The sequence below is a fragment of the Dendrobates tinctorius genome, unplaced genomic scaffold, assembly GCF_039654945.1.
Source record: "Dendrobates tinctorius isolate UK_male_01 unplaced genomic scaffold, ASM3965494v1 ptg000097l, whole genome shotgun sequence".
NCBI classification, from domain to species: domain Eukaryota; kingdom Metazoa; phylum Chordata; class Amphibia; order Anura; family Dendrobatidae; genus Dendrobates; species Dendrobates tinctorius.
The window spans coordinates 13,719,498-13,734,295 of record NW_027361765.1 but is presented as its reverse complement, the minus strand read 5'-3'; the positions used below and the strand labels follow the sequence as shown (position 1 = coordinate 13,734,295).

The 14,798-nt window shown below is 39.2% G+C and overlaps 1 protein-coding gene across 5 annotated transcripts in view; it reads right to left on the bottom strand.

Moving 5' to 3' along the window:
• APBA2 (amyloid beta precursor protein binding family A member 2) overlaps positions 1-14,798 on the bottom strand; it is a 791,677-nt gene that overhangs the window by 432,625 nt on the left and 344,254 nt on the right. The window lies entirely within an intron of this gene.

Here is a 14,798-nt window from a genome sequence, read left to right as displayed (position 1 = left end):
AATGACGGAAGGTAGGTATCCTTCCGCACTGTATTCCTCCGCCACTTAAAAAAAAAAAAGTCCCTAGTCTCACTTTATGCCATTGCTGCGTGGGAAATTCCACGCAGCATTGTATGTATGTATTGTATGTATGTAGTATATATGTGGTATGTATGTAGCATGTAGTATGTATGTAGTATGTATGTAGCATGCATGTAGCATGCAGTATGTATGTAGCATGCATGTAGTATATATGTAGTATGTATGTAGCATGCATGTAGTATATATGTAGTATGTATGTAGCATGTAGCATGTATGTAGTATGTATGTGGTATGTATGTAGCATGTACTATGTATGTAGCATGCATGTAGCATGCATGTAGTATGTATGTAGCATGCATGTAGTATGTATGTAGCATGCATGTAGTATGTATGTAGTATGTATGTAGTATGTATGTAGCATGTAGCATGTATATAGTATGTATGTGGTATGTATGTAGCATGTAGTATGTATGTAGCATGCATGTAGTATATATATAGTATGTATGTAGTATGTATGTAGTATGTATGTGGTATGTATGTAGCATGTAGTATGTATGTAGCATGCATGTAGCATGCATGTAGTATGTATGTAGCATGTAGTATGTATGTAGCATGCATGTAGTATATATGTAGTATGTATGTAGCATGTAGTATGTATGTAGTATGTATGTAGTATGTATGTGGTATGTATGTAGCATGTAGTATGTATGTAGCATGCATGTAGCATGCATGTAGTATGTATGTAGTATGTATGTAGCATGTAGTATGTATGTAGTATGTATGTAGTATGTATGTGGTATGTATGTAGCATGTAGTATGTATGTAGCATGCATGTAGCATGCATGTAGTATGTATGTAGCATGCATGTAGTATATATGTAGTATGTATGTAGCATGTAGTATGTATGTAGTATGTATGTAGTATGTATGTGGTATGTATGTAGCATGTAGTATGTATGTAGCATGCATGTAGTATGTATGTATGTAGTATGTATGTAGCATGCATGTAGTATGTATGTAGTATGTATGTAGTATGTATGTAGCATGCAGTATGTATGTAGCATGTATGTAGCATGTATGTAGCATGTAGTATGTATGTAGCATGCATGTAGTATGTATGTAGTATGTATGTAGCATGCATGTAGTATGTATGTAGTATGTATGTAGTATGTATGTAGCATGCAGTATGTATGTAGCATGTATGTAGCATGTATGTAGCATGTATGTAGTATATATGTAGTATGTATGTAGCATGTAGTATGTATGTAGCATGCATGTAGTATATATGTAGTATGTATGTAGCATGTAGTATGTATGTAGCATGCATGTAGTATATATGTAGTATGTATGTAGCATGTAGTATGTATGTAGTATGTATGTAGTATTTTTTTTTTTTTTTTTTAACATTTAACACATTAGCCGGATGATGGGACTACTACTGTCCCATCATTGGCTAATGTGTCAATCACTGTCATGGTAGCAGGCATCGCCAGATGGGACTTGTAGTCCCATCAGACGATGCTTGCACAGACCCCCGGACATCAGCACAGCCCCCCGGCAGGCCGGCACAGCCCCCCGGCAGGCCGGTACAGACCCCCACAGGGTGCACAGACCACCGGCAGGCCGGCACAGCCCCCCGGCAGGCCGGTACAGACCCCCACAGGGTGCACAGACCACCGGCAGGCCGGCACAGCCCCCCGGCAGGCCGGTACCGACCCCGGGCAGTCCACACAGCCCCCCGGCAGGCCGGCAGAGACCCCCGGAAGGCCCGAAATGACGGCGCATCATGATGCGCACACACCGCGCATCATGATGACGTCAGGCCGTCAATCAACTTTGAACTTCCGATTCCGATGCCGAATTCCGATATTGAAAAAATATCTGAAGTCGGTATCGGAATTCCGATACAGCAAGTATCGGCCGATACCCGATACTTGCGGTATCGGAATGCTCAACACTAACAGTGACTCTTCACTAATAAATCTTTAAGATTATTACTCTTTCTGGTCGTCAGAAGTGGTTTTTCCGGCAATACCCTACCCAATACAGAGTCAGTTTTTCAAACGGGCCAATGTTTATTCAAAATCCCTCTAATAGCATTCCACCTATTATTATAGGTTGAAATAAACCTGACAGTATTAGTATCATCAGTTTTCCTCCTGCTGCTGGACAAGAGCTGGTCACGATCGGATGCTTTTGCACGTTGATATCCACGTTTTATGCAACACCTGCTATATCCCCATGCAAGAAATCTAGATCGAAGGTCAGCAGCCTGAGTCTCAAAATGCTCCATGGTAGAACATAGGCGTCTGATCCTCAGGAACTGACCAATAGGTATAGCCTGCACTGTAGATTGGGGATGGGCCGATGCAGCGTGCAGAAGTGCATTGACAGATGTCTTTTTTCTATAAACATCAGTCTGGATCTCAAGGTCATTAGAGATCTCAATTTGGATAACTAAAAAGTTGATCTTCTGCCTATGGGACCCATAGGTAAGTTTAATGTTATACATATTATTATTCAATTGTGACATGAAGGTAACAAGTTCATTTTCAGTACCCTGCCAGATAATCAACAAGTCATCGATGTACCGATGCCAGCACTGCACATGGAGCACGGCCAGGGCACCATCCCCAAACAACTCCCTCTCAAAAAACCGAGAAAGAGGTTGGCGTAGGATGGCGCACAGGCCGCCCCATCACAGTGCCCCGCCTCTGTACAAAGAAACAGTCTTTAAAAGTAAAGAAATTATGCCGGAGAATTAACTCCAAAAGCTCCATGACCAAAGATCGAACTGATGGATCCAAATTACTGGTATTCAAAAAGAACTCAGTGGCCTTGAGTCCATGATCATGACCAATGCACGTATACAAAGACTCTATTTATTAGTGAAGAGTCAGTATGTTTCCCGTCCATCTTTGCCTTTCTATACAGGAAGGCCACGGGTAGGATGTTTCCCCTGTGGTACATGTATTTCTTGCAGAAACATCGAGAGGGCTTTTACATTTTGCTCCTCGGATGGAACACAGATTTATAAAATTCGTGAATATATTTCCTGCACGAGTGATTTTGTTGTATATTATGCAACTTGCCCGTGCGGGTTAATATACGTGGGTTTAACATCTCGCGAATTGCGAGTACGCGTAAGAGAACATGTACGGGATATTATGGCAGCTCCAACTGTTGATGATATAGCCTCTCTGAAGACTGTTCCACGCCACTTTAGGTTAAAACATGCATCCAACCCTGACTTACTTAGGGTACGGGGGATTGATCGTATACATGGAGGGATTAGGGGTGGTAATTTAAAACGTAAATTATCCCAACTCGAATGTAAGTGGATTGTGAGGTTAGGCACAATGACACCATCAGGACTAAATGAGAAACTTAGTTTCTCATCTTTTTTGTTAATAATTTGTTTAATTTTTTTCTTTTTGTGTGTGTTTTTCTTCTTACTTTTGTTTGACAGGTATCTATATACAATTTATGTGCACACATATACACATGGTTTATGTGTGTGTATTTGTTATTTCAATATTCTCTCTGGCCTTGCATCTCATTAGTCAATATTCGTTTATGGGAGTCTTTTTATCCTTCTTGATTTTAATTGTATATATTTTTGCTTTTTATATTTTCAGTATCGCAGCTGATGATCTGTTCGTTTTAATGGGCCTTCTATCTTCTGGATCGGAACTATCCTCACATTGTGTTTATGCTCGCAGTCATCTTCACCATATATGTGCTATTATATGTTTATTTGTGTTGTTATTATTATTATTATTTTATTTTTTTTTTTTTTAAAGACAAAAATTTTTTTTGAGGTTTTGTCAATTTTGCATAAATGTTATACAATGTACGCATGTATCCATGTAATATATATGTAATTTCTCCTTTTCTTTTTGGCTAATATGCTACCCCTTTATACATTCATACGTGGCTTTATCATTCTATTTATGCTGTCGCTTTTTTGTATATGCGCGATGGTGGGGTTGTTTAGTTTACTATTGTCATGGAAGGAGAATGTGCGTGGATGCTGTATAATGCAATTTATACTTATATCTATGCAGTTTATACGCATTTAACTTTAGCTAAACATGTCCTCTGTTGTATCTTATGTATGGCACTATATGGGTTGTATCATTATTGTTTGTTTTCTTAATACTGCCATTCTGTATGTGCGCGCGTTGATGGCGTTTCCTAGGCTACCCTCATCACGCAAGGTGTCGACATGACGTGCCTATTTCCACTGACGTCAGTGGAGCAATTGCTCCTGGGACATGGCACGCCCGACACCGGAAGTGAGGTAGCGGTGCCGGACTCTCTTCCTCCGTGCTCTCATTCTACACAGAGTGATTGGATCCTGCTTACATATGTGGACCTATTTAAAGCGAACAATTTCATGAGGGATTACATCACCCCCCGAGGAAGCGAGGTGCGAAACGCGCGTCGGGGTGTTTCTGTGTGATGTGGTGACATTTCTTCATTATGGGTAAGGGAATTCCCGTTTATTCATATGACTGCTATTGTTAATGCTGTTTTGAAGGATTATACTAGGACTTTTCCTTTTTACACAGGGAATCTCTATTTGCATCTCTTTTTATTTGTATTTACTTTAGTGCTTAAGAGATGGTATTTATTGGTGCTAACAATATGGCCATTGTTTTGTATATGGGAAGTCATTTATATAAGTCTCCATGTCACAACTACGGCTGCATCACTATCTGCCTTTTATATGTGTAACTTTTTGTAATTGCATGTTTTGTCTTCTGAGAAACCTTTTTGTACTTAATAAAGTGAATTTTTTGCATAGGTGAAAAATGTTCTTTCTTTGGGAGGGAACAAAAACTCTCATTTTTTCTTGATGATTTGCTATTGGACAGAGAGTGTCCCTAAAAATAATTAAAATAAGGTATTATTGTACATCCATATTCCTGGCTATGTACTCAATTACTGCTTTCAGTAGACTCTTGGCTTACCCTGTTCCCCCAAATTGTATCATGGGGTTTTTTTAGACTGCAGTGCTTACATACATTGAGCACATGCTCGGCGGTATGCAAAAAAGGTAAATGATAAACACAACTATGTATTAAAACAATCTTAAAGTAAAATACGTATTGGCAAGAGTGATTAAGTTTTAGTTCTTCAATTTTTTATACTGAACTCAGAAAATGAATTCTGGCTTCTGAAAGGCTTCAATATACTACTAAACCTTAACACATGAAAAGCAAAAGCACTATAATTAGCTGATGGCATGACAATTTCAAATACCACACAAGCCTAAAAATAAATCATTAGTTAGTGAAATTGGCATAGACAGGATTTAATCCAATCAAAGGTTATGATGCATTGGGCATTTCGTGCACATCTCCTTCTAGATCTTTTACCACTGACAGAACCTTTGTAATAAAAATGATCAATATGACTCAATGAGATCTCATAATGGCCATCAGCCAAGCTGAATCCATACTGCTAGCACAACAGAATTTGGAAAACAAATCGAACGTTTGCTAAAACTCTAAAATTACAAATACAATCCTAAATCATATTGCAAGACTTGTTAAAGGGTCGATAGTGACTTGTAGAATTGCTGCTTCAAACAGGTGACCCTATAGAGTTCTAGTCCTCTCTCTCTGAAGAGGCAATTTGCATAAATACAAGCCATGTATCCTTGAGACAGGTCTCAGTACTCCATCATGACCTCAAATTTGTAATGGATACTCGCTATCATATTACCATGAGCATTAAGGCCTTTAGTTGGTGTGTGCTAAAGAGAAGACTTAGAAGGCCCCCAACACACATTAGTTGGCCACATGGTCCAACAGAAATGAGCAGGTTTGGCAAAACATAACATTATGTGTACGGGGCCTTTCATTTTCAGTGTTTGTACTATTATCCATCAACATCAGATATGGACATACATTCCTATCACCTAATACAATATGACCAAAGGGTATCTAGGGTAACATATACAAAAGGCCCCCATAAATATTAGATGAAGGCCATCAAACACAAGGATTTTGCCTGACTGCGACCTTCTGATGTGTATTGGGGCCTCCTGACTCTTCCCTGTCAGATAATGTTGAGAAAGGGAAGGACTGGGCAGTTTTCATTTTTATACTAATGTTTTTGCATTTCTGGCAGTGTCTTTCTCATCTTTGCCCATGGAAAACAAAAAAATGTTAGGCCAAAGCCAACTCGTGTGAATGAGTTGCCAACAGTTCCTAATGACACTAAAATAACTGCAAAGAACAAATAGGGTTTTACCCAAGATAGATAGAATAAACATATAGATACTGTATATGCTCACCTGATTGGGTTGTATGTGACACATCCACAATATGGCGTTTAATCTCGGCTGCTGCATCATCCATAGGGATTAAACATGTCAAGATACTAGGAAAGGTGGATTTGGTCTGTGCTACTGGACTGTCAGTCAACAATCCAAGGGAGGGAACACTTAGCTAATTTACATGAATTTAAATCTCCTGGTCCAGATAAAGTGTCTCATGATATCCTTATTGAAAAAATGACCAAGTATGGGATTGACAAGGCTACGGTTAGATGGCTTAATAACTGGCTCAGAGATGGTACTCAAAGAGTGGTAATAAATGGTTGCACATCCAATTGGAAAAGTATTTCAAGTGGGGTACCACAAGGCTCTGCCATGGCCCCAGTGTTGTTCAACATTTTTATAAAATATCTAGATAAGCAAACTGAAGGTAAACTAATCAAATTTGCAGACGATGCACAGCTAGGGATAGCTAATACTAGAGAAGACAGAGAAAGGATTCAGAAGGATATAGATAAGCTTCAATACCGAGCAGCGACTAATAGAATAGTATTTAGGAGGGAGAAATGCAACATTCTACATCTGGGCAAGAAAAATGAAAATTACATCTATAGAATGGGAGGAATAGAACTAAGCAACAGCATGTGCGAAAAAGACTTTATACTAATCGATCACAGACTGCACATGAGTCAACAGTGTGATGCAGCAGTAAAAAAGGCAAACACAGTTCTAAGATGTATTAAGAGAAGCATAGGGTCTAGATCATGTGAAGTAATTATTCCTCTATGCTCCTCCTTGGTCAGGCCTCATCTGGAATACTGTGTCCAGCTCTGGGCACCACATTTAAAAAAAGACATTGAAAAACTGGAGCAAGTTCAGAGAAGAGCTACCAGGATGGTGAGCGGACTGCAAAGTACGTCCTACGAGGAACGGCCAAAGGATCTGTGAATGTTTAAGTGGCAAAAAGGAAGGTTAAGAGGAGACTTAATAGATGTCTACAAATATCTGAAGGGATGTCACAGTGTAGAAGGATCATCCTTATTCTCAACTGCACATGGAAACGCAAGAAGTAATAGAATGAAACTGAAAGGGAGAAGATACAGATTAGATAGTAGAAAAAACTTTTTGACAGTGAGGGTGATCAATTAGTGGAACAGGCTGCCACGAGAGGTGGTGAGTTCTCCTTCAATGGAAGCAGCACGGTGGCTCAGTGGATAGGTCTGCAGCCTTGCAGTCCTGGGTTCGAATACCACCAAGGACAACATCTGCAGGGAGTTTGTATGTTGTCCCCGTGTTTGCGTGGGTTTCCTCCGGGTACTCCGGTTTCCTCCCACATTCCAAAGACATACTGATAGGCAATTTAGATTGTGAGCCCCATCGGGGACAGTGATAATTGTAAAGCGCTGCGGAATATGTTAGCGCTATATAAAAAAAAAACAAATGAAGATTATTATTATTATTATTAATGGAAGCATTCAAACAGAGGCTGGACAGATGTCTGTCTTAGATGGTTTAGTGAATCCTGCATTGAGCACTGAGGGTTGGACATGATGAATCTTGAGGTCCCTTCCAACTCTAACATTCTATGATTCTAAGATTCTAGTTAAAAGTATTGCTGTGTTTGTCTTTGAAAGAGCTATACACACACATATGAATAGATTGTGGGGTGAAAGTGCAGCTTCTCTTTAAATAATATAAAAATGCATATGGCTGCCATGGACTACAGCATATAACAGCGACAATGGTTGACTAGTTCCTTCTATTTCCATCTGTCTGTTCAAATCTAATAAAACAGTTTCGTGAGTAACCTGAGTTATTAAAGCTATGTCTTAGAATAAAATGTTATGAATGTGAATATAAAGAATAAATTGGATCTATGGCAAACAGCCCTTCATATTATTGAGCGCACAATGTTCACCTGACCTTGTGTAGACCTTCATTTTCACTACCAAGCTCATGTGTTCACATGCCCTTATTTAAATGCATTTTGGTGTTATCATAATAGACGGACGAGACCTAGAGTCACTTTCCCAATAAATATACATTTACGCTCTAACAGAAGGTGACATCTTACATATCATGGCCTGACATTTCTGCACAAGATTTTTAGATTATGAAAATAATCTGCGCTGCACTAAAATGTCAAACATCTCCGATATTATATTCATCATTTCTAAAGCATATTTGACAATAGAATTGGTTCTGGAACTGGTTATAGGAAAGCAGTTCAAATTTCTGGAGTCATAGAACCAGAAAGAAGAAATCTTTAAATTGAACCTGTCACACTGCTTGGATCTGCAAGCAGCATGTTCTTCAGCAGAATTAGATGAGTAGAGAAGAGAGAATTTTTCAAAATTCTAATTCATCAGCTTCATGGAATAAAAAAACTCAAAATTAATACAAACCCTCTAATTGCTCTGAAAAGAAGCAACTTACACTCCTAAGACTGTATCTAACGCTTTCTAGCCCTTTAGTGCAAACACAGCCTTAGTAATGTCAAAGTGACCTCACCATATACTGTACAGCAGCATGTAAAAGTTTGGGCATCCCTGGTCAAAATTACTGTTATTGTGAACAGTTAAGCAAGCTGAAGATAACATGATCGTTAAAAGGCCTAAAGTTAAAGATGACACATTTCCTTTGTATTTTAGGCAAAAAAAACCTATATAGAGTTGAAACCAGAAGTTTACATACTCTATATAAAAAATATACTGTATATGCTTGTTTTTCCTGATATCAGACATGAAATCAAAATAAACGTTTCCCGTTTTAGGTCAAATAGGATTACCATAATTATTAATATTTGCCAAATGTCATAATAATGAGAGAGAAAATGTTTCAAGGCATTTTTATTACTGACTGCAAAGTCAAAAGTTTACATACACTAAGATTACTATGCCTTTAAACAATTCTAGACTGCCCATATGATGATGTCATATGTTTGGAAGCTCTGATTTTTCGCAATTTCTGAGTTAATTAGAGACACACCTGTGGATGTATTTTAATGCACACCTGAAACACACTGGTTCTTTGTGTAGCTTCATGGGAAAGTCTCAAGAAATCAGACAAGATATCAGGAAGAGAATTGTGGACTTGCACAAGTCTGGCTCATCCTTGGGTATAATTTCAAGCTACCTGAAGGTGCCTGGTTCATTTGTACAAACGATTATATGCAAGTATAAACAAGATGGGAATGTCCAGCCATCATACTGCTCAGGAAGGAGACGGGTTTTGTGTCCCAGAGATGAACATGCTTAGGTCCAACATGTGGATATCAATCCAAGGACAAAAGCAAAAAAACCTTGTGAAGATGATGGTGGAAGTTGGTAAGATTGTGTCAATATCCACAGTGAAATGAGTACTGTATCAACATGGGCTGAAAAGCCACTCTGCCAGGAAGAAGCCATTACTCCAAAAGAAGCATAAAAAAGCCAGATTAATGTTTGCAAATGCACACAGGAACAAATACCTTAATTTTTGGAGACATGTCCTTTGGTCTGATGAAACTAAAATTGAACTTTTTGGGCATAATGACAATCGTTACATTTGGATGAGAAAGGGAGAAGCTTGGAAGTCTGAGAACACCATCCAGACTGTGAAACACGGGGGTGACAGCATCATGTTGTGGGGTTGTTTTGCTGCAGGAGGGACAGTTGCACTTCACAAAATAGATGGCATAATGAGAAAAGAAGATTATGTGGCAAAACGGAAGCAACATCTCATAAGCCAGGAAGTTAAAGCTTGGGTGGAAATGGGTCTTCCAAATAGACAATGACCAGAAGCATACTGACAAAATGATAACAAATTGGCTTATTGGCTTAAGGATAACAAAGTAAATGTTTTGAAATGGCAATCACAAAGCCGTGATCTCAATCCTATTGAAAAATTATGGGCAAAGCTGAAAATGTGACCTACCATTTGTCAGGAGGAATCGGCCCAAATTCCAACCAACTATTGAGAAGAGCGTGGAAGGATATTCAAAACGTTCGACCCAAGTCATTCAGTTTAAGGGCCATGGTACCAAATACTAATGAGATATATGAAAACTTTTGACTTTGCAATAAGTAATAAAAATTACTTAAACATTCTCTCTCATTATTTTGGCATTTGGCAAAGATTAATAATTAAGGTAATCCTAATTGACATAAAATAGGAAAGGTTTATTCTGATTTCATGTCACATATTGAGAAAAACATGCATATGTGTCTTTTGAAATGTATGTAAACTTCTGGTTTCAACTGTATATATATATTCATCTTTTACATTTAAAAATTACAAAAAGGAAAATGGGCAGATGCAAAAGTTGGGGCACCCAGCATGGATAGTACCTAGTAGCACCCCCTTTTGAAAGTATCACAGCTTGTAATTGCTTTTTGTAGCCAGCCAGGAGTCTTTTAATTCTAGTTTGAGGGATTTTCATCCATTCTTCCATGGAAAATTGAAAGATTCCTGGGTTGTCTTACATGCACTGATATTTTGAGGTCTATCCACAGGTTTTCAATGATGTTAAGATTAGGGGACTGTGAGGGCTATTGTAAACCCTTAAGTTTGTGCCTTTTGAAGCAGTTTATTGTGGATTTTGACTTGTGAACCATTATCAACTTCAGCTTTTTTATACATAGTGTTTGTATCAAGAATTTGTTGAAATTTTAATTGAATCCATTCTTCCCTCTACACGTGAAATGTTCTCCGTGCCATTGACTGCAACACAGCTCCAAAGCATGAATGATCCACCTCCATCCTTAATGGTTTGCAAGATGTTCTTTTCCTGAAATTCTGTGCCCTTTTCTCTCCACACATACCTTAGATAATTGTGGCGAAAGAGTTCCATTTTAACATCATAAGTCCACAGGACTTGTTTCCAAAATGCATCAGCCTTATTTAAACGTTATTTTTCATATGTCTGACGCTGAATTTCATGGTGAGGATGTAGGCGAGGTTTTCTTCTGATTACTCTTCCATGAAGGCCATATTTGTACAGGTATCTTTGAATAGAGTCTGCTAAATCTTTTTGAAGGTCTTTTACAGTCAAGCGGGGGGTTCTGATTTGCCTGTTTAGCAATCCTACTATCAGCTCTCACTGAAATTTAGCTTGGTCTTACAGACCTTATCTTGATTTCCACAGTTAAGGGCCTGTCACACTAAGCGATATCGCTAGCAATATCGCTATAACGTCACTGGTTTTGTGACGTAGCAGCGATATTGCTAGCGATATTGCTATGTGTGATACTTACCTCCGATCGGCTCCCCTGCTGGTTATCGCTGATCGCGCGAGAACGTCCTGGGCCGTTTCTCGTCGGGCCCTTCCTGCTGGGCTTCCTGTGGCGCCGACGAGCGACGCGTGGACGCGGGCGGGAGGACATCCGGATCGCCTCGTCTGACAGGTAAGTAGCGACCCCCGACCGCTGCTATGTCGCTGGTGAGATCTGCCTGTGTGGCAGCTCACTAGCGACCACTTAGCGATGCACCAGCGATCCTAACCGCGTCATATTGCTGGTCGGGATCGCTGGTGCATCGCTAAGTGTGACACTACCTTTACTGTTAACTGCCATTTCTTAATTACTTTTCGAACTGAGGAAAGGGCAATTTGAAAATGCTTTGCTATCTTCCTATAGCCTTCTCCTGCTTACAAGAACCCATGGTTGCTGTTTCTTGGCACAATTTTTAAAATGTAAAAAATGACAATATATGTTTTTTCCCTAAAATACAAAGGAAATGTGTCATGTTTAACTTTAGGCCTTTCATCTTCAAATTGCTGAACTATTCATAAAAACATATATTTTGACCAGCGGTGCCCAAACTTCTAAATTACACTATATATCTATAAGATTTCTCCTGAATATCCCCCTTCCTCTGGAATTCTATGCCTCAACACGTCCGATTATCCATCACCCTCGGATCCTTCAAATGGAACCTGAAAACCCATCTTTTTAGCAAAGCTTACAGCCTGCAATAACCATTCTGCGGCCTCACCACCGCCCGAGCTGCCACCTCATCACTGCCAGAGCTGCTGCACCCCCGACCTTCTGTCTCTTCACCACTATCCCATAGAATGTAAGTCCGCAAGGACAGGGTCCTCTCCCCTCTGTACCTGTCTGTCATTGTAAATTTGTTTACTGTTAACGATATCTATAACTTTGTATGTAACCCCCTTCTCATGTACAGCACCATGGAATTAATGGCGCTATATAAACAAATAATAATAATAATTGGTAAACATATGGCATATGATGGTAACCGACAGCCTGCTCAATAACATATTAGAATCTGTATGCGTTTTAACTTTTTACAATTTGTTTGGTGTTTTATTGCTGTGTCTCCCTGTTTATATGGCTAAGCTGTGAGCTGTAACATTATCTGACTATTAAGATTCATCACAAAATGGCTGCTACTTTCCTTGCTTTTGTTTTTTTGCAGGTTATCATAGTCTCTCCGCTTTTGCTGTGCTATACCATATAATTGCTGTAGGGCATTATGGGGAAGCCTGCTTGAATGTGCAGCCGATCATTTGAGCCTTCTCTGGCTCATGCAATCTCCTGCAAGGTGCAAAATGGCTGTGGCCATTTTAGGTGATTTGCAGGAAGACAAATTACAAAGTGTTCAAATTTGCCTGTTTCATCTAATTCCAAAAATAAACACAAATTTGATTTGCATCTAATCAATCGCTCATCACTAATAAATTGGAATGATTTAGCAGAGTAATTTAAATCCCTGATCATTTTAGGTGTAGAATTCTACTATGCACACCTGTTCAGTGATGATTAATATGCAAATGTAGCTGTGGATCTGATGCATCTGTCCCTCTAGCTCTATTCTTGACCCAGCGCCGCCTGCTCTTGCTTGACTGACAGCGTCTATGTTGTGTGACTACTTTCAGGATAAAGGAGCCATTAGTCAATCAGGAGGAGGTGGCCCTGGGAGGGGAAAAAGAATGATCCCTTATTTCAGAGGCCGCTCGTTGGCACTGTTCAGTTTTTAATTTATCAAGTGTTTCTAAATGTTCTTGCTTTATCTTGGTGATCCTTGCTGTACGTGTACTACTTTCTCCTGGATTGCACAACTCCCAAAAGAGAATTGCAAAATCATTTTTTTTCCTCAAAACTGTCATGTCATTCCTCTTCTTGGGGTATGTTGAGCCAAGAGGAAAGTTAAGGTAGGATATAGCTATGTCATAGCTACAGAGCCTTTGGAAAGTATTCAACCCCTGGAACTTTTCACTGCACAAATCTGGCCTTTATGGAAGAGTGGCAAGAAGAAAGCCATTTCTCAAAGATATCCATAAAAAGTGTTGTTTAAAGTTTGCAACAAGCCACCTGGAAGACACACCAAACATGTTGAAGAAGGTGCTCTGGTCAGATGAAACCAAAATCGAACTTTTTAGCAACAATGTCAAATGATATGTGTGGCGGAATGTCAACACAGCTCATCACCCTGAACACACCATCCCCACTGTCAAACATGTTGGTGGCAGCATCATTGTTTGGGGCTTCTTTTCTTCAGCAGGGACATGGAAGATGGTTAAAATTGATGGGAAGATGGATGGAGCCAAATACAGGACCATTCTTGAAGAAAACCTGTTAGAGTCTGCAAAAGACCTGAGACTGGGACAGAGATTTGTCTTCCAACAAGACAATGATCCCAAACAAAAAGCAAAATCTACAATGGAATGGTTCACAAATAAATGTATCCATGTGTTAGAATGACCAAGTCAAAGACCAGACCTGAATCCAATCGAGAATCTGTGGAAAGAGCTGAAAACTGCTGTTCACAAACGATCTCCATCAAACCTCACTGAGCTCGAGCTGTTTGCCAAGGAAGAATGGGCAAGAATTTCAGTGTCTCGATGTACAAAACTGAGAGAGACATACCCCAAGTGACTTGCAGCTGTAATCGCAGCAAAAGGTGATGCAACAAAGTATTAAGTTAAAGGGGCCGAATAACATTGCACGCTACACTTTTCAGTTTTTGAATTTCCACAAAAATTTAAAATAAACAATACATTTAGTTCAACTTCATAATTGTGTTCCACTTGTTGTTGATTCTTCACCAAAAATTTACATTTGGTATCTTTATGTTTGAAGCATGATATGTGTGTGGGAAAAGGTTGAAAAGTTCCAGGGGACTGAATACTTTCGCAAGGCACTGTATAAGTGGAAATATCACATTGGATAAGTCTGTGATCTTGGATCCCTTCTAATTTCCAGAACAAAGGAGCTATGAAATTCTTGAAGTGTACTGCTATTATTGCTTAAACTTTTGATATGGCTATGAAACAGAAAATGGCAGGGAGTATGCAAATCACATATCACCCACTCATTGCCCACTAACGGCGCCAGTATGTGATAACAGCATGCAATGCTCGCAAGGCTGGACAACCCCTTTAATAAAAGATAAATTTAATAAATGACAAAAAAATCTGTAATCCATTTTTTTTGACAAGGGTATGCATGTTAAAGTAGAAAAGCTATTTCTGTTAAATACAACTGGAG